The sequence below is a fragment of the Ischnura elegans genome, chromosome 12 (genome assembly GCF_921293095.1).
Source record: "Ischnura elegans chromosome 12, ioIscEleg1.1, whole genome shotgun sequence".
Classification (NCBI taxonomy): Eukaryota; Metazoa; Arthropoda; class Insecta; order Odonata; family Coenagrionidae; genus Ischnura; species Ischnura elegans.
The window spans coordinates 37,229,594-37,250,260 of record NC_060257.1 but is presented as its reverse complement, the minus strand read 5'-3'; the positions used below and the strand labels follow the sequence as shown (position 1 = coordinate 37,250,260).

Sequence of the window (20,667 nt, the reverse complement as noted above, 5' to 3'; positions counted from 1 at the left end):
CTCAAAGATTAACAGTGAAGATTCCATGCAGATAAATTGTACAGAGCCTGATGAAGATGTGGTGAGAAATTACATTTTGGGTTAACATTCAATGGAAAAAAACAATAATTGAATTGGACAACAGCAATTTTATTTACATTACATACATAATTAAATTTGAAAAATGTAATCATTGACCCCTAAAAAGAACAATTTTTTTCAATTTTTGGCGTATCTTGCCAGCTTGGAGGGACTCAGCCCTGCATTTTTCAACATAGTGAAGCCTTATATTCACATACTCGCATAGAAACTAGGTCCCTGTGACGTCACGTGGAGTGGAATCGCATGGGCGCGAATCAGGCCTTTTTCAAATGAGGTTTAATCGAATTTTAATGAGTTTTAATCGAATAGAGAAAGTGTGTGTGTGTTAAGAGATGCTATCCATGAGTAAATTACTGTAAATTCACAATCGAATACAATTGTCAAGAAAACAAATCACTCAATTAAACGAAATAAATTTTCGAATCTCGAATTTCCGAGTACTCGCACATCCCTACTAAGAAGTTTAACCTCCTTGACAGTAGCTAGGATGATTTGGTTTAAAAAATCAACAATTAAAATAAATTAAAAAAATGTAGTTGAAAAACAAATTAAGCTTTTAATTCAACCACGTACATATATTGAACCAGGTTAAATATAGCTCGTGCATGAAAAAGACGTGTGACATAGATAAGCTTGAATGTGCAAGCTGTATGATCTATTATCGTTCTTACGATGCTTCCGCTCCAAACGGGTTGGCCCTCTGATGCTGTTCCCAGTTCTCTACCTGCTGGACATACTGACAGATTGTTACGCGGCCTATCAACACTCCAGCCAATCCAACTACCTATACTTTGGCCTAACAATCCTGTTTATCTTCGGGCCAATGCTGGCTGAGTTCATCAGTAACTATATGGCGTAAGTATAATCACAATCACAGTTAGGGTGAACGGGTTTGAAATATAAAAATCACAATTGGATTTTTAATTTTATCCAATTTTTTTACATTGAAATTACAACCGGTTGATTGGGCTTATTGCTCGATCGCAAAGTGATTGTTTTAAATTAATACCCTTTTACAATAAACGACATTTAAAATTGAGTTGGAGCAAAAGATGACAGGAAAGAACTCGATTTTAGCGAGCCAAGATTTCTTTTGTAAGTCTGTAGCTTTCGAAGCGTTTCATTTGAGCTTGATAATTCCAGAGATCTTTTGTACGCGCGTTACCCGTAAGGGTGGAATGTTCACCGCTTATATAGGGCCGCAAAAATCCCAGAGAAGACTTCTAGATTTTTCCTGCTCTCCAGGTGGATCTTCTGATGGAAGCTGCCGATCGTTCATTGGGCCTCCGGACGCTCGCATCAACATTAACGAATGAGCTGAAATGAAGAAGAAATAATGTTTAGATAAAGATAAAGAAATATTTATTGTTCTTGGACTCTTGCTCCATAAAGAACATACGAAGGTATACATTAGTATCAGAGCTCGAGTACACAGAAAAATTGAATGCATGCAATAAATCTTACCGATTCTCATCCGAGTTTATCTAACAGGTCACTTAATAGGCTACCACATTAATCCATGTAAACTTGTATCATAGCTAATATTCCCCCATATTGATTACTGCTGTCTTGTGTATCATAACCTAACTGAAGAGGTTATCACCCTGATTCAACGGCAATTAAATATGTGAGTCAGGTTCATTTATGAACTTAAAAAAGATGGACATATATATCCCCTTATTTGTCTAAGTTAAAATGGCTTTAAGCTAAAACAAGGAGGGAATACATGCAATCCTCCTTTTCATTTAAACTTTTGAATAGTAAACAGCCTGAATATATTATGCAATTTTTTCATTCTAAAGAGGAATATCGAAATGTTGCAACTCCAATGTCACCAGATTTTTTAATTGTTCCACAACATCAAACCACTACATTTAATAAAGCCTTTTCTTTTGTTGGGGCAAAGAGTTGGAATAGTTCTCCAGAACTAATTAAAAATTCCAAATCATTGATGTCTTTCAAAAATATACTCTTCAATAAGATGCCTTAACATGATAAAAAGTAATTTTATTAAAATGCTAGTATTTTTCTGTTACCATTATTACATCATTTATAATATAATTTTATTCCATTTATATTCAAATATATTACATTAGAAAACAAATAACTGTGGAATATATAGTTACCACTTATTGAATAATTTTGGGGCTACCATATTACACTTTTTGTACATGTATAGGTAGTACGGCGGAGGAATACCTACTCCTTGGCAGTCAAAGGGAAATGGGTGCTGAGGCATAAGAATGCAGTTTGGAGTGAGAAGTACTCCACTCGTCCTATCACTATTCTCTCTCCCTCCAACACCTCATCCCACTATGCCTCTCCTCTCCATAAATTCCAATGCCTTTTCTCTACCAGCAATCACCCCACTTGGTTATGTCTCCAACCCAGAAGATTGAGGAGAGAAATTTCCGGCAGTACGCGGTCCTCCCCCCCAGCACCGGCTTGGATGACGGACGTTTTGCGGTGGTGCCAGTCAACAGGGGCAGATTTACACGGCAGATTAGCAGCTAACTGAACATCGCTCTATTACCCCTCCACTCCTTGGAAAATTTTCTCCCCTCCATCCTGACACGTTTCGGAGCTCCCAAGCGCTCTCTTGCAACGACGCTCGCGGTGTATAGATGTCTCGGCTGAGATGGGTGATTTCTGCACAATTATAATGCTTGTACTTAGTTTTTGGTAATGTTTCCTATGAGATCATTAGTTATCATCGTTGTTTTCTGTAATAATTCTGTTTTTGAATATTTCTACTTTTAATAGATATTGATCGAAAATAACTCGTAATTTTGTGACAATTGTTTCTTTGAGTGGTGATTTTATTGTTTGTGAAGTATTTCCCTCAACCAGCCAGTGACAGACGATCGGAGTTCCCTGTGTCTGGGTTTAAGTTCACAATCTCGAAGATTTAACGACGTAACGCCACAGCCCGCAGTTCCCGTTGGTTTGTATTTTGCGTATTTTAAGTCTTGTACTTCAAGTAACTATCATTGTTAAATAACTCCGATTATTGCTTCGATTTAACAGCATTTGTTTGCGTGATATTTTTAAATTGAGTTTATGGCAACTTCTGTGCGTGAAACAGTCCATTGCGGTGTTTTCTGGAATAGATATTTGAGGTTAATTGATAATTTGGGCGTAATGAATTAATTATATATTACCTGGCTCTAATTTTAATTGCGCTTTTCTGAGGTTGATGACATTTTATGTGTACCGAAGTACTTGTGCCAAAAATGTTTGTTGATATGGAGATTTGCTTTGTTTACTAGGATGTGCTGCTGTCCAAAATGTGTAGAGAAAAGTACTTAGGTGCGTATACAACCTTCCAGTAGTGATACAACTGTGGCCGTCGCCTTAGGCAGTCATTAGTTTCTCTCGATTGAGTGAACAATGTATAAAATCGTATTCCTTAGTTAAAATAATCATATGGGATATATTTGTTAGTATTTGTTTTCCTTTTTCATTTATCCCAATTCATGGATCGATTGCGAATTGTTTTAATTGATTTTCAGTCATTTTGTAATGGGCCAGGAATTCGCGGAAATGAATAATGTATTATTATTTTTTTAGCTACTCAATATTTCTACACAAGTCAAACAGATCGACATTCACCAACATTTCACAAATAAAATTAAAAGTTAACTTTTATAAAAATTTAAGGTTTAATTAGTTACTGAACCACATTTTCATCGATCAATTGTTATTTTTATATTTCTAACCCGTTCACCCTAACTGTGATTGTGATTATACTTACGGCATATAGTTACAGATGATCTCAGCCAGCATTGGCCCGAGGATAGACAGGATTGTTAGGCCAAATTAGAGGTAGTTGTATTGGCTGAAGTATTGATAGGTCGCGTTACAATCTGTCACTATGTTCAGCAAGCAGAGAACTGGGAACAGCATCAGAAGGCCAACCTGTTTGGAACAGAAACATCGTAAGAACGTTAATAGATCATACGGCTTGCACATTCAAGCTAATCTATATCACACGTCTATTTCATACACGAGTTTTGTTATACCTGGTTCAATATACGTACGTGGTCGAATAAAAAGCTTAATTTATTTTTCAACTACATTTTAAAAAAATTATTTTAATTGTTGATTTTTTAAAACAAAATCATCCTAGCTACTATCAAGTAGCTTAAATTTCTTAGTAGGGGTGTGCGAGTACTCGAAAATTCGAGTCGAGTCGTTGGTACTCGACTCGAATGATTCGAGTAGCAATACGAATGTCAAGTCGAGTAATTTTGGTTGCTAAACTTCAAGGCCAGTATCTACCGACAGGAGGCGCTATCATGAATATCATAGAATTACATGGGAATATCGTTTGTAAAGTCAATAAATCGTTTTTTCCCCTTGTCCTGGGAGTTTCAGCTTGCTGTATACGTAGCAGTTAACCACTATAGCCGCAGAGAATATACAGAGATGACAAAAGCGCGCACATCCATTGAAATCAAGAAGCTTAGAAGAATAACTCCTTTTAACTAGAAAAACCCCCTTCCCATGGCAACAATATCATGCAACTCCTTGCCCTCAATCATTAAAAATGCCCATGTGAGGACATCGTTTGAGTGAGTCAAATTTTAAAATTATCAGTGTAAATAAAAGCTGTCATAGCATCGCTTAGTTTCTCGATGAATCCTTCTTTTAGGGGATTGTTTCATTTTTTATGAGAATTTATTGTGTGTTTAACTGCTGTCTCCGCAAAAAGGTAGAATGCTGAATTTTAAGCAGTAGTTCGGAATTCTGCCGAAGCTCCAAAGGGTTGTTTCATATATCGTTTTACTCACTGTTTATTTGGCTGCAGCGATGAATCATTAAACATTGTTTCAACGTAAACGTTTAGCTTCTACGGTGAAGAAGAACGCGCGAAAAAACTATTAACCCGGTAACGCCTGAATTAAAAAGTTTCTGCGATTTTTGTGGTAATCATGTATCCAAATGTCAATGAAATTCTGAGTCATTAGGTGCAAAATTTATCCTTTTACTAACACTACTAGTTACGCCTAGTGGTACCATATGGTACCACCAAAATGTTTTGCATCATATCATCCCAAATATTAGGCTCACATCAAATAACCATCCCTTATTTGATATAAAAATGTTGTAACAGTATTAATTACATAATAAAACTTTTGTATTAACAGTACATAAGGCGTAAGTAATGATAATCGTAATGCTTGCTACAAATAATTCCGTTTTTTGGGATCCTCATCCTTTTACTACCACTACTAGTTACGCCTAGTGGTACCATATGGTACCACCAAAATGTTTTGCATCATATCATCCCAAATATTAGGCTCACATCAAATAACCATCCCTTATTTGATATAAAAATGTTGTAACAATATTAATTACATAATAAAACTTTTGTATTAACAGTACATAAGGCGTAAGTAATGATTATCGTAATGCTTGCTATAAATAATTCCGTTTTTTGGGATCCTCATCCTTTTACTACCACTACTAGTTACGCCTAGTGGTACCATATGGTACCACCAAAATGTTTTGCATCATATCATCCCAAATATTAGGCTCACATCAAATAACCATCCCTTATTTGATATAAAAATGTTGTAACAATATTAATTACATAATAAAACTTTTGTATTAACAGTACATAAGGCGTAAGTAATGATAATCGTAATGCTTGCTATAAATAATTCCGTTTTTTGGGATCCTCATCCTTTTACTACCACTACTAGTTACGCCTAGTGGTACCATATGGTACCACCAAAATGTTTTGCATCATATCATCCCAAATATTAGGCTCACATCAAATAACCATCCCTTATTTGATATAAAAATGTTGTAACAATATTAATTACATAATAAAACTTTTGTATTAACAGTACATAAGGCGTAATTAATGATTATCGTAATGCTTGCTATAAATAATTCCGTTTTTTGGGATCCTCATCCTTTTACTACCACTACTAGTTACGCCTAGCGGTACCATATGGTACCACCAAAATGTTTTGCATCATATCATCCCAAATATTAGGCTCACATCAAATAACCATCCCTTATTTGATATAAAAATGTTGTAACAATATTAATTACATAATAAAACTTTTGTGTTAACAGTACATAAGGCGTAATTAATGATTATCGTAATGCTTGCTATAAATAATTCCGTTTTTTGGGATCCTCATCCTTTTACTACCACTACTAGTTACGCCTAGCGGTACCATATGGTACCACCAAAATGTTTTGCATCATATCATCCCAAATATTAGGCTCACATCAAATAACCATCCCTTATTTGATATAAAAATGTTGTAACAATATTAATTACATAATAAAACTTTTGTGTTAACAGTACATAAGGCGTAATTAATGATTATCGTAATGCTTGCCATAAATAATTCCGTTTTTTGGGATCCTCATCCTTTTACTACCACTACTAGTTACGCCTAGCGGTACCATATGGTACTACCAAAATGTTTTGCATCATATCATCCCAAATATTAGGCTCACATCAAATAACCATCCCTTATTTGATATAAAAATGTTGTAACAATATTAATTACCTAATAAAACTTTTGTATTAACAGTACATAAGGCGTAAGTAATGATTATCGTAATGCTTGCTATAAATAATTCCGTTTTTTGGGATCCTCATCCTTTTACTACCACTACTAGTTACGCCTAGTGGTACCATATGGTACCACCAAAATGTTTTGCATCATATCATCCCAAATATTAGGCTCACATCAAATAACCATCCCTTATTTGATATAAAAATGTTGTAACAATATTAATTACATAATAAAACTTTTGTATTAACAGTACATAAGGCGTAATTAATGATTATCGTAATGCTTGCCATAAATAATTCCGTTTTTTGGGATCCTCATCCTTTTACTACCACTACTAGTTACGCCTAGCGGTACCATATGGTACCACCAAAATGTTTTGCATCATATCATCCCAAATATTAGGCTCACATCAAATAACCATCCCTTATTTGATATAAAAATGTTGTAACAATATTAATTACATAATAAAACTTTTGTGTTAACAGTACATAAGGCGTAATTAATGATTATCGTAATGCTTGCCATAAATAATTCCGTTTTTTGGGATCCTCATCCTTTTACTACCACTACTAGTTACGCCTAGCGGTACCATATGGTACCACCAAAATGTTTTGCATCATATCATCCCAAATATTAGGCTCACATCAAATAACCATCCCTTATTTGATATAAAAATGTTGTAACAATATTAATTACATAATAAAACTTTTGTGTTAACAGTACATAAGGCGTAATTAATGATTATCGTAATGCTTGCTATAAATAATTCCGTTTTTTGGGATCCTCATCCTTTTACTACCACTACTAGTTACGCCTAGTGGTACCATATGGTACCACCAAAATGTTTTGCATCATATCATCCCAAATATTAGGCTCACATCAAATAACCATCCCTTATTTGATATAAAAATGTTGTAACAATATTAATTACATAATAAAACTTTTGTATTAACAGTACATAAGGCGTAATTAATGATTATCGTAATGCTTGCTATAAATAATTCCGTTTTTTGGGATCCTCATCCTTTTACTACCACTACTAGTTACGCCTAGCGGTACCATATGGTACCACCAAAATGTTTTGCATCATATCATCCCAAATATTAGGCTCACATCAAATAACCATCCCTTATTTGATATAAAAATGTTGTAACAATATTAATTACATAATAAAACTTTTGTGTTAACAGTACATAAGGCGTAAGTAATGATTATCGTAATGCTTGCTATAAATAATTCCGTTTTTTGGGATCCTCATCCTTTTACTACCACTACTAGTTACGCCTAGTGGTACCATATGGTACCACCAAAATGTTTTGCATCATATCATCCCAAATATTAGGCTCACATCAAATAACCATCCCTTATTTGATATAAAAATGTTGTAACAATATTAATTACATAATAAAACTTTTGTGTTAACAGTACATAAGGCGTAATTAATGATTATCGTAATGCTTGCTATAAATAATTCCGTTTTTTGGGATCCTCATCCTTTTACTACCACTACTAGTTACGCCTAGCGGTACCATATGGTACCACCAAAATGTTTTGCATCATATCATCCCAAATATTAGGCTCACATCAAATAACCATCCCTTATTTGATATAAAAATGTTGTAACAATATTAATTACATAATAAAACATTTGTATTAACAGTACATAAGGCGTAAGTAATGCTAATCGTAATGCTTGCTCTAAATAATTCCGTTTTTTGGGATCCTCATCGTTTTACTACCACTACTAGTTACGCCTAGCGGTACCATATGGTACCACCAAAATGTTTTGCATCATATCATCCCAAATATTAGGCTCACATCAAATAATCATCCCTTATTTGATATAAAAATGTTGTAACAATATTAATTACATAATAAAACTTTTGTGTTAACAGTACATAAGGCGTAAGTAATGATTATCGTAATGCTTGCTATAAATAATTCCGTTTTTTGGGATCCTCATCCTTTTACTACCACTACTAGTTACGCCTAGTGGTACCATATGGTACCACCAAAATGTTTTGCATCATATCATCCCAAATATTAGGCTCACATCAAATAACCATCCCTTATTTGATATAAAAATGTTGTAACAATATTAATTACATAATAAAACTTTTGTATTAACAGTACATAAGGCGTAAGTAATGATAATCGTAATGCTTGCTCTAAATAATTCCGTTTTTTGGGATAGTTGATTATTCTCAATTTTCAAACGGCTTTAAATGCGTTAATTACAGCTTTAAAATAGCAAACTTTTCGGAAAAATGTTATCGAAAATATTCTTATAAATTTAAAACTCTCAAAAACCCCATAAGGTTTCGATAAATGACAAAAAAAGTTACGTTTAGCACTACACTCCCAGCTGGTACCGTTTGGTACCGCTAGGCGTTAACGGGTTAAAACGCCGAAACGGTCGTCTCTATCATCTCTTCACGAGCAAAATGTTTGATTGGTGAATTTCATTGTATTTATTATAGAGAGAACGACATTTTCGCATTAAAAAGTGCTTTTTATATTTAATTTTACCCGTTCCTTGAATTTTAAAACGGCTGAAAGGTAGATTTTACGTAATTTACGAAGTTTGGAAGAATACTAGAATATTGAAGTTAAGTATGCTATAGGTATGTAAAAAATATTTCTAAACTTTTCGTGTAAGGAAATGTTTATGTCGTTCCTCTTACTTAAAATAAACCAAAACGACGAAAATCTGGGAATGTATGAGAAGAAACAAAAGAAGGGAAGGAGACGTAAACGAATTCACCCAAACAGCAAATTCTTAGGTAATTTTCACCTCTTAAAATTGTAGCGAATGTTTTAAATAAGCCATGAAATGTAGGCAAACTCAGTTGTAGGCATGGCGACAGCAGTAAGCATGCACTTAAATCCAGGGGAGCAGCTAGGAATTAAGGCTAGGGGGACTTTTATGCGCAACTAATACTTAAGGGTGTAGGGGTATTACATAGCCGCCAGGGTAAGCGGAAGTTGCGGGGGCCCTTCTCCAGAAACATTTCGAGATTAATGGTTCAAATTGGTGAGTTTTACGGCTTTCTGAGGGATATTTGATTGATCCTGACGCTATTCTATTAATAATACTAATCCAATTAAGTAAAATGGATTAAACTTAATTAAATTAAAAATTAAATTAAATTTCTCTTACCTCTTGGGAGGGGGGAGGTTTATCCCCCAAAACCGCCCCTCTTTCCGCCAATGCTTATATCAATTTTCCGAGCCGATGTTTTCGGAGCCGAGAAGAAGAAGCCGAAGCCGATACGCCGCCTCGCCCATCCGAAGTGGTCTGTTGTCGAAGATTAAGTGGATTTGCCGCCAAAATCTCTCCTGGAAAATCGCCATCTTGACTTCCGAGGCGACATTGCTGTCCCTGAAAGGAAGCGGCATTTTTTTGGTAAACATTTCTTTAGTTTTCCACAGGTGAAATATGCTCTTTGAATGCATAATCTAAGGCATTATATTAATCGCCTTGGGACTTGGGATTGGTCTATTGTGTGTTCCTATCCCTTTCTTTCCTTACTTATGAATTTATACATATGCACATATATACGCAGTAATACTGAAACAACTTTCAATTCGATCAAAACTAATAGATATAAGATTTTTTTTCCAAATTAAGCACTGCATTGCAACAATTTTAAGAACATGCAACCCCCATTAACCGGTGAGGTGCGGTCGGAGAGACCGCTGCGTCTCTAAATTTGCGAATATTTTCAAAATTGATATTACAAAATATCTATAATCCACGAGAGCGTCATAATTTTGTGCAATAAGGACATGGCTCTCTTAAAATTTAACGTTCTTATCATTTATTTCTGAAAAGTTGCAATCGAATTTTAGTAGCGGTCTGTGAGACCTCACGTCACTAAATTGGAAAAACCAATAAACGTAATGACGGTGGAAATAATACAAAAAGTTGTTAAAAACGAATTCCCATTGATTTTTCAAGAATTATAATAATTAATAATTTGTAAGAAAGCATTATTAGTTGCATAACGTGGATAATTAAGTACTAAAAAAAAGTACGATAATAATAGCAACTCAAGTGTTTTTCATATCAGTTTTTTGATCCTGTTTCAAATAAAAAATTTTATTGAAAAATTTGGTACGTATTGGGAATTCATAATATCAAATATAAGTTTTATAATAGTTGAGAAGTGAAAAAAACATTAAACTAAGCAATAAAAATGACTTTGCAACGTTTTATGAACTTTTGTCTTATTACGGTCTCCCAGACCGCACGTCACTGGTGGACCACCCAAAAATGTATTTTAGACTAAAATATTACCTTAAGTTATTATGACACAACTCTGAAAAACCGGCAAAATTGCAAAATTTATACATTTTTAATGATCTTGTGCGATCGGTAATAGCAGTTAAAAGCCATAAATATGCATATATAAATAATAACCCATGCTATTTGCAATCATTTTTTGCTACAGCGTTAAAAGATATTAATTTAATTTAATTTTTTTACACCGGAAAAAAAAACAATTTTTTCATTTTTGTCATTTTTTCAGGTGCTTTGCGGGATCGGAAGATGACGTCCGATTTTAATAATGCTTTTTTTGTTTTTCTTGTACTAACGTATCGCAACTTTTCCGCACTATTACGACACGAAATTTGGAACTTGAGTTTTTTCGCACCACCCTACTGGTGGTGTAACAAGAATTGCACGTCACTGGTCACTGGGTTGAAATAGATTGAGAATTCAACTGGAGTAAAATCGAGCTGACGATGAGACTAGATCGATTTCGCACATCACTGCCGTGTTTGCTGACAAATAACAAAACAAACAAATATTTAGGTTATTGGTCGGCTTGTTTTGTTTGATTATGCCACGGTACAGGAGATTTCTGCCAAACGCTGCGAGTCATTCCAAGATCTACGGCTGCCAATGAAATCAACGATTACCTCAAATCATGAAATCTCTGGAACTATATAATGAAACGCCAACTAACACAAATCGAACTGGCGAACAATTAATCAACTGAAGATTTTTCCACGCATTTGTCGCCAATCGGTAATGGTCGTGATCCCGTTGACCTGTCGAGCGGATCGACTCCATTTCCTCGGAATTTTTGCAATTACGTTTCATCGAAAGCTCATCAACAAAGTGTTCCTAAACATGATTTATAACCCCTAAACTCACAAATGGTTGAGTGAGCGAGCAGTTATGGTGGCTATGAACAAGGATGTGAATACATGAAACTTAGTAATTCAGAATGAAATAGTCGCTAAACTGATGTTTTTCAAATTTATTGGCTACGTGTAAAAAAACGAAGACAAAGTCACTAATATCTGTGTAATGCCTGTTTTTCCCAGGGAACCAAAGCAGTGAAGATTTCTTAGGTCTCAAAATGGGTAAGGTCCTCCATATCTCCTTCCAAGGTTTCGATATTCAACTCGCCTATCATCGTCTGGGATTCAGGAATCCAATTGGTTCAATCGAATCGATAATATTTCAACAAAAACTGTTCCGCAGAAAGTAACAAAAAAAAAGTGTGGAAAGGAATTTCGACTCCAAGTATGTAACCACGTTACGAAACCCGGGTCGTGCCCATATTAAAATAATAGTGACCCTCACTAAGTTTTATTCCTTTATTTCTAATATGGAGAGGTTTCACAAAGTAGAGCCTGAAGTTATCAGTTATGATTTATAACCCCAAAACTCACAAATGGTTGAGTAAGCGGGCAACTTTGGTGGCTAAGAACAAGAAGGTGGTTTCCTTTTACTTTTTTATTGCCTAAATCGAAAGATTATTACTCCTGGAGTATGTATTTCACGCTTTTAGATTTTTTTATGACTATATCTATTTTCGCGATAAAATAAAAAGTGAAAATTTTCAAGCGCGCGAAAACGCGACGGGTAAGTATGAATGCCGGGAAAAACTCCGTGTGACGTCGTTCTGGCTCCCACTGCCGCAAGTGAGGTGACCTTGGGGCGAGGATCTGAGTGCTGATACGACGCAGGATGCTAGCAGGTAGCAGAGTACCCTGCTAGCTGGTAGCGCTTGGCTTAAATAAGGATTATTAATACCTTATCAAACGAAGAAAACTTTCCGACCTTAGCCATGGGGGCCTTGGGGGGATGAGGGGATGTATACCCCTCCAAAACCTCAGTGAAATCAAAAAATAATTTTAATTTCTTGTCTGGATTTGATATATACAAACTGCGTCTGCTTAAAGTTAAATTTTAAGTGCCAAAATGATGCGAAATGCATTTTCAGGCATGTTATTTTAAAAAATTTCTCCATAAATCCCCGTTTCCGCGGGGGGTTGCCCCCACTAACACACCTAATCCCCCCCAAGGCCCCCACATCTCCCACCAAAGCCCCCTCATCCCCCCAAAGCATATTCCTAGTTACGCCACTGTTCTAAAATATTGTCAATTTCACTATTCACACCCCTTAATGAAAGGCATGGAGAGTAACTCAATTGACGGGAACATGAACATATTAACAGGTTCACTCAGGTTTACATTTAGGCTTAGAAATTATGCTCACAAATAAATTAGCCCAAACAAAGTCAATGGCTGCCTTATAAAGAAGTTATCTGCGATCCTCGTGCGTCGTCTTAACGCAGTCGTCTTCGATGTGACACGGACAGGCAGCTTTATTTCCCACCCTTTCATCCCACCCACTTCGCTATATCTGTTATTTATCTAGTTACTCCAAACACGGCAACCAAAGATAGCATGTGATTCACTCGTTATCAGTATGGCTTCTACCGAGAAAAACGTTTTTTTTTGCGGACTCGATTGGCGGTGGGATAAAGAGAAACATCCTGTGAGTTTCTTAGAGCAACGTTCTCGTCCCGATCTCAAATAGAATAAATATTATAGTACTTGAATGGTATAGTAACCCAGGGTGCGGTCCAAAGCACGCTACATTCGCTACCTTACGCTAATGACGGAAGTGCTCCGGAGCACCGGTTCGTTGGCGCTACGTTCGCCACGAGAATTTCTTTTCGGACCGGTCAGGCGCGAAGTCAAAATGGCGGAAATGAACGAGGGCGGGCTGACTGGGATTATGAAATCGAAGATATGGTTTTAATTGCGAAATGAGGCGATTATGGTCATTGAATATTAATGATAATGTTCGAATATCAATAAAATGAATTTTCTTTTCCTATATCGAGGTTCCACAAAGTAAACCAAGAAACTTTGGACTGCATTTCTCACACCTACCCCTGCATACCTACTCCTTCTAAATGAATCTCATTACCATAGTAAAGTATAAAGTAGGTATTCTATCCTTTACTCACTTGAAACATAATCACTTATACTACCTCACGACTATTATAAATCATTAATTCATTCCAATTACTTTTATATCTTACCTTTCCTCAGATTCAAATTTAAGACATGCTATTCGCTACCTTACGCTAATGACGGAAGTGCTCCGGAGCACCGGTTCGTAGGCGCTACCCCTAGTAGCACCAAAAGGATTATATATATGTATATTTTTAAGATTTAGAAATACATCGGTATACAGATTTGCAAATCTGTTTATCATACATATTTTATACATTTCTGATGATTCATAGTCCTTGATGTATACCAGACTCTTTAAAATATGCTTATAATATCCTTACGACGTAACCAGGGATCATCAAATATGTATAATATACATATTTACGACGAGTTATACGTATTTAATCTATATAAAAACCATATTATGGCAGCAAATATAATATGTACAATATCTAGATATTATTTGCGTGGTAGAGGACATTTGCATGTATTTTATACAGATATAATATGTATACATTGTGTACTATGATGCGTATTAAATCTAGATGTAATCCTTTTGGTGCTACTAGGGACGTTCGATACGAGAAGACCCCTTAATGAAAGATATGGAAAGTAACTCAAATGAGGGGAATATGAACGTATTAAGAGGTTCAATCAGGATTACGTTTAGGCTTAGAAATTATACTCACAAGTAAATTGGACCACACAATCTCAATGGCAGCCTTATAAAGAAGTCTTCGTGCTGCGTCTGTACACTGTCGGCTTCGATGTGACACGAGCGCGAAGCTTTATATCCCACCCATTTAGATAACTTCGCTTTATCTGCTATTTATCCAGGTACTCCAAAAACGGCGAACAAAGGTAGCACGTGATTCACTCGTTATCAGCTTGACTTCTACCGAGAAATACGTTTTTTTGCGGACTCGATTGGCGGTGGGATAAAGACAAACATCCTGTTAGTTCCTTAAGGCCGTTTTACATTTACGTGCTTTGTTAATCCTCCGTTGTAACGGCCTCAATGGGCTGTTTACGGGGCAGTTGGAAAGAAATAAATAAATAAATTTGGCTTCGCCCTATACGGCTAATCTCACGCGATATAGTTCAAAATACGTATTTATTTAGTGTAAATACGTTAATCTATGCTTCATTGCGTTTTATTAGTCAAAAAACAGTTTTATTTATTTATTTTTATTTATGATTAGCCAATACTTGTATTTAAGATTACGTGTTGCTCAATTCAATTCAGTTTTCTCGCAATTTTTCGCTGTTTCTTGCAAAAAGAAAATTACGTGATACTTGCCAGGACCCCCCAGACCCCATGGGATTGGGTGAGAATCGTCTTGACCCCCAACCCTCCCCCCTTAACGCCTACGTAATGATTGGATACCCCTTCATGTTTCTGGATTTATTTTAAGCCAGAGTAACCTTACAATTATTTGACATCTACTAAAGGCCGTTTTACACGGGGCACGGAATTGCGCAGGTTAGATATGCATTAATTTCAAAAATAGCGTGAAATTGCACGAATGCATGGACGAAATTAGAACAGGGGCTATTTTGCCGTCTAGCATCCACGCATTCTCGCATGTGTTCCAGCAATTCACCGCTTTACACGACGCAATTTTGATTGCGCCTTCGCACGTACGTCAGATTGCGCAATTCCGTGTACCGTGTAAAACGGCCTTTAGAGCAACGTTCTCGTCTTATCCGATCTCATTTGGGATACTAGAGCTGCGTCGTTCATGATTGAATCCCTAGTAGCACCTAAAGGATTATATCTAGATTTAATACGTATCATAGTATACACTGTATACATATTATATCTGTATAAAATACATGCAAATGTCCTCTACCACGCAGATAATATCTAGATATTAAACGTATTCTATCTGCTGCCATAATATGGATTTTATGTAGATTAAATACGTATAACTTGTCGTAAATCTGTATATTACACATATCTTATGCATGTCTGATGATCCCTGGTTACGCCGTTAGGATATCATTTGTATATTTTAAAGATTCTGGTATATATATCAAGGACCATGGATCATCAGACATGTATACAATATGTATAATATACACATTCGATGTATTTCGAAATCTTAAAAATATACAGATAAAAACCTTTTGGTGCTACTAGGGATGGCTCAAAATGAACAATTGAAGGGCATGAACCGGATGAATTGAATCTACGTTTTCCACTAGAATCGTTCAAAACGAAGGATTTGATGGATGATTCCAATTCGCCGAATCCAAGCATCGTTCATAATGAAAGAAGGGAGATTCAAATCCGCCGAATCGTTCAATAAGAACGATTTGAATTCGGCATGACTGCGGTGATGCTACTTATGAAAGGCGGTGACTCATCATTAGATCTTGACGAATGGCCATACAGGCTGGCAATAAAAATAAACCCTTCGCCATAATTACTATTGATTTGACTAGTAGGAATATGTGGTATATATTTTAGTGTAACGGAACTAAATAAACACTGGTTTCGTAGAACGTGATTAAAAGCTTTTTCACAGAGTAATCAGTGCTATAGATATTCCTTTAACTATATCGGGGAAATGAAAATTTTTGAGGCTCGGTAAATTTTTAGATGACATTAAAACGAATTCTTTACTCGCACAATTAAATGCTTCAATAAGTATGAAAATCTTTGAGAAATAGTTGCATGCAATGGAACAGTTAAAAATGTCTGTAGTCTGACAGATTGAGCCTCGTTTAAGAGTTATTTACATTAAAAGTAATTGCATTTCACAATTAATTTATCGTGAATCACTAATTTTGCGTTGCATTTCATTCAGGCAAACCGAAGAGATTTTAAAATCTGAAAACAATTCATTAGAGATGCCTTATAACTGAAAAATAATAATCTCTGTGAATTGCTATTCGTCATATTTTTTTTAATGCAGTAGGTTGGCAGATTCTCATGGATTCAAGCATGATTAATGCATTACACAAATATATAATGTATTCTCCAACGATTCAAGATTCACATATGCCTCGTTCAGATTACGATTGTTCCAGCAATCGTTGGAATTATCGTCCATTCACAAAGATGGTTAAAATCTGTGCTGCCCTCTAACGCTGACATCTAAAATGAACGAGAAATTGACGGTTAGGAAATGCCTCGTTCACATTACGATTGCCTGAGCGATCGTCCTAACGATAGTTGACCGAACTAGCCGTGTGAATGCATGTCCTGACAATAGTTGGCGTAGTTCCGAACGTTGCCACTTTACGATGGTTAGGCGCTGGGAGACCGGAAACGGAAGCGACAAGAGAATGACGAAAAGCTCGTGAAGCTCTATTTTTTCATGGATTTGTCCTAGGAAGGAAGAATATGGGCGGAAGAAAAATTATTCGGTAAATACAAGTTGAACACAATAATAACTTGTCCCTGCATACCTCAACATCTTCGCTAACCGTCAATTTCCCGTTCACTTTAGATGTCAGCACTAGAGGGCAGCACAGGTTTTAACAATCGTCGTGTGAATGCACGATAGTCCGTCAATCGCTGGAACAATCGTAATGTGAATGAGGCTAAAGGTGCTGAGGTATGCAGGGTCAAGATCAGCCCCCTAGAACTCCCTATCCCAGCCCATAGGATTCCATGTTTCTTTTTTGAAGCCAGTTCCTGCGTTCTCCGCTTTGGTTTGGGGGTAGCGCCACCTGTAGAAAAGCCCAAGCTTAAGAACCCTAAGCATATGATTCAGCCTGAAAATCTCTTCAGGGGCCGTATTCTGTAACTCCAAACCGAACGGTGCGGCACCGATTCGTCGGGTGCGACGTCACACCGACATCCGGTAAGAAGTCGTGCGATTCTGTAGACCCGATCGGTGCGGCACCGACGTGAGGGCGAGAGACCGTCGGTAGCCTTGCCGACAGCAAAAAGGTGTCGGTACGGCCACCGACTAGTGGGTTTCATCAACTCCCCGGTGCGCATTGTACGTTTTATTTTGTTTTTATCTCATCACCGAGTAAATAATGAGGTTTGCTGCAATGTTATCTTTTTCTGCCCCTTCGAATAGGCCACTATAATTCACTGTGTCATCATCTATATTGATTACCTTGACATAAATATAAGATATTGGTTAATAAACATGAGGTTTGCCACTATATAATGACTTTCTCTCATTTATGTTACCACTTTCACTCGCTTGTAATAGGCTTTCTTTTACTCTATCATCATTTATTTGCTCCTTTGACATAAAAAAGATATTTTTGATTAAATATGAGTTTTGCCGCAATGTTATCACTTTATCTCACTCTGAATAGGCAACTATTATTTCACTCAATCATCATTATTGGCGTTTCTCTCGGCATAGAAATAAGATCTTTTTATTTAAGTATGAAGAGTGCCACAACGGTATCAGTTTCTTTCATCTGTAATAGGCAACTATATTTCATTTTATCGTCTGCCATTGACTCCCTTGACGATAAAAGAAGATATTTGTTAATAAGTATGATGTTTGCCGCAATACTATCATTTTCTCTCACTTGGAATGCGCAACTTAAACATATGTATTTCACCCAATCACAATTTCTTTACTTCCTCGTCATTGCACTTCTTTTAATTACACCCAGTTCCATATTTTTATAACAATTTCCTAACTTGTTCCTCTAATATGACATTTACATTTGCTTTTGAATCCTACGTTCACGTTCCATGGTATGTTATTTTCGTCTGCTACGGTGCCAATGGCATAACCTTCCGTTGATAACATTTAGACGGAACTTACTTAATGACAACTATATTACCAAATCATGAATGAATAGCAATATACGGAACCAATATTTAAAAAAAGAAACTACGATCTCAAGGATAGTTTCAATAATTCATTCCAGCAACAACAATCTCCATCACATACAAACTTTATTGTGATGTTGTAATATTGTTTCCTTCGATTCTGTATGTACAGCATTACTACCACACATTATATAAGCATTGTTAACAACTTATTCAATATCGTTTATCTTAATCTAGCAATAAGTCGTAATTTCCGCAAATAAAAAGATTGAGAATGACGACAACAAACTGTGCCAATGAGTCTTCACTTGTTTTTACCCTTCTTTCATTGGTGGAGACACGTTAGATGACTTCTAACTTCGGATATACTCGGATTTTCCCTGTTTGAGAAGGAGGGGGAACCGTACCGACTGGTTTGAAACCGACGACCATACTGAATCGCTGAATTAGCCGTCGTCGGTGTGGTAACCGTCGTCGGTACGGAATGATGTGCCGTCGGTGGGCTGGGAAGGGAAACCGACCGGTGCGGTACCGACGAAATACAGAATACGGCCCCAGAGAACATGTGTTTAAAACTCTTATTTGAAGATTTTGCGAGCTACTGTGGTTATTTACAGTTGTAGTATAGTTCGTTTGTTCTGTTGAACATAAAAATCGTATTTATTTTGTAAAAATTCCTATAATTAATCCCTTTCGGAGGGATGCCATATTCGATATTGTCGTGCCACCCTCGTAGGAACCACCCTCAGCGATAGACTGTAGAACAGACAGGTTCCGAATGTCTTTTTTTTCCACGATCAATAAGAGATTATAACGGCAGCGATAGAACTCATAAATATATTGCATGACTCTCGAATTCTCTCGAATATTCTAGGCGCCCTTTGACCATCACGCGCTCCGCGTTAGCCCGTGCGTAATCCGCGGCCGACGTCCAGCGTCCGAGGGAAAGGAGGAAGCGGGGGTGGAAGGGGTGGGGAAGGAGGAAAACGTATGACTAGCAGAGGACTTCGCCTTCTCACGTGCTGATTGCTAAGCCTTTGTCATACACTCAAGACTTTACGAAACCACGCGATAAGGAGATAAGATAAGAGAGTGGAAATTTTTGGAATTCGCGGAAAATTCGTGATGCTGCCTTTGCCTTGGATTTACTATTATTCCGAGAAGCGGAGTGCTTATCGGAGCGTTTATCAGAGCGCTGTCCTGGTTTTCAATAATTTACAAAATTTCCAACAAATCTCTAGAGCAGGGGTTCCCAAACTGGGGGGGCGTGGAGAAAGTCCAGGGGGGGCGTGACACCCAAATGACATAAATAAAAAAAGTACAAAAATAATTTCCTCTGATCTTTGAAAAAGTTTCAAAGAAAGCTGTTCGGATGTACTTGCCTTTTTTAACAACATACACGTGCGAAAAAGCGTTTTCAACTCTTGTGGCGATCAAAACCAAGTACCGCAACAAACTTGATGTCGAAAGTGACCTACGCTGTGCTTTGTCTGAAACTCAACCCAGGAACTGTCAACTTATATAGGACATGCAAGCGCACCCATCTCACTAAATTACATTTTATGTTTTGTTTTTGTAAGTAGGTAGGCCTATTGTTTCACCTTCCTTAAATTTGAAAATGTATCTGTGTTACAAAGTTAAATTTTGTATCAGTAATTATATTCGTTTTTCATGTATTCTTGTTTTAATTTTCATCGTACGCACAATTATTGAATCTTTCCATTCTGCGTTACCGCATTCAACAGTGAACAAAATAATCTACCTACTCACCGTATGAAGTAGGCACATACTTGTACGAGTACAAGTACTTGTACAAGTAGGAGTTGGTATGTACGGCACCGTGGAAATAGGGCATTGCAAAATGGAAAGCTGATATGTGTAGCGGGGGGGGCGTGGTACAAAAAAGTTTGGGAACCCATGCTCTAGAGTCTAATACACGACGCTCGTTCTGCTGGATGTTTAAATTGGTGTTTTTTTAAATTAATGGTGTAACGCTGTAATAGAATGCCTTTGTG

The 20,667-nt window shown here is 36.6% G+C and overlaps 1 long non-coding RNA gene across 1 annotated transcript; it reads right to left on the bottom strand.

Moving 5' to 3' along the window:
- Positions 1 to 356: 356 nt before the first annotated feature.
- Positions 357 to 14,687, bottom strand: LOC124169257. Its single transcript, XR_006867065.1, has 4 exons — positions 14,583 to 14,687; positions 9,787 to 10,008; positions 3,836 to 3,999; positions 357 to 1,398 (listed from the first exon to the last, which is right to left on the bottom strand). It is a non-coding gene; the product is annotated as an uncharacterized LOC124169257 (long non-coding RNA).
- Between the last annotated feature and the right edge of the window lie 5,980 nt (positions 14,688 to 20,667).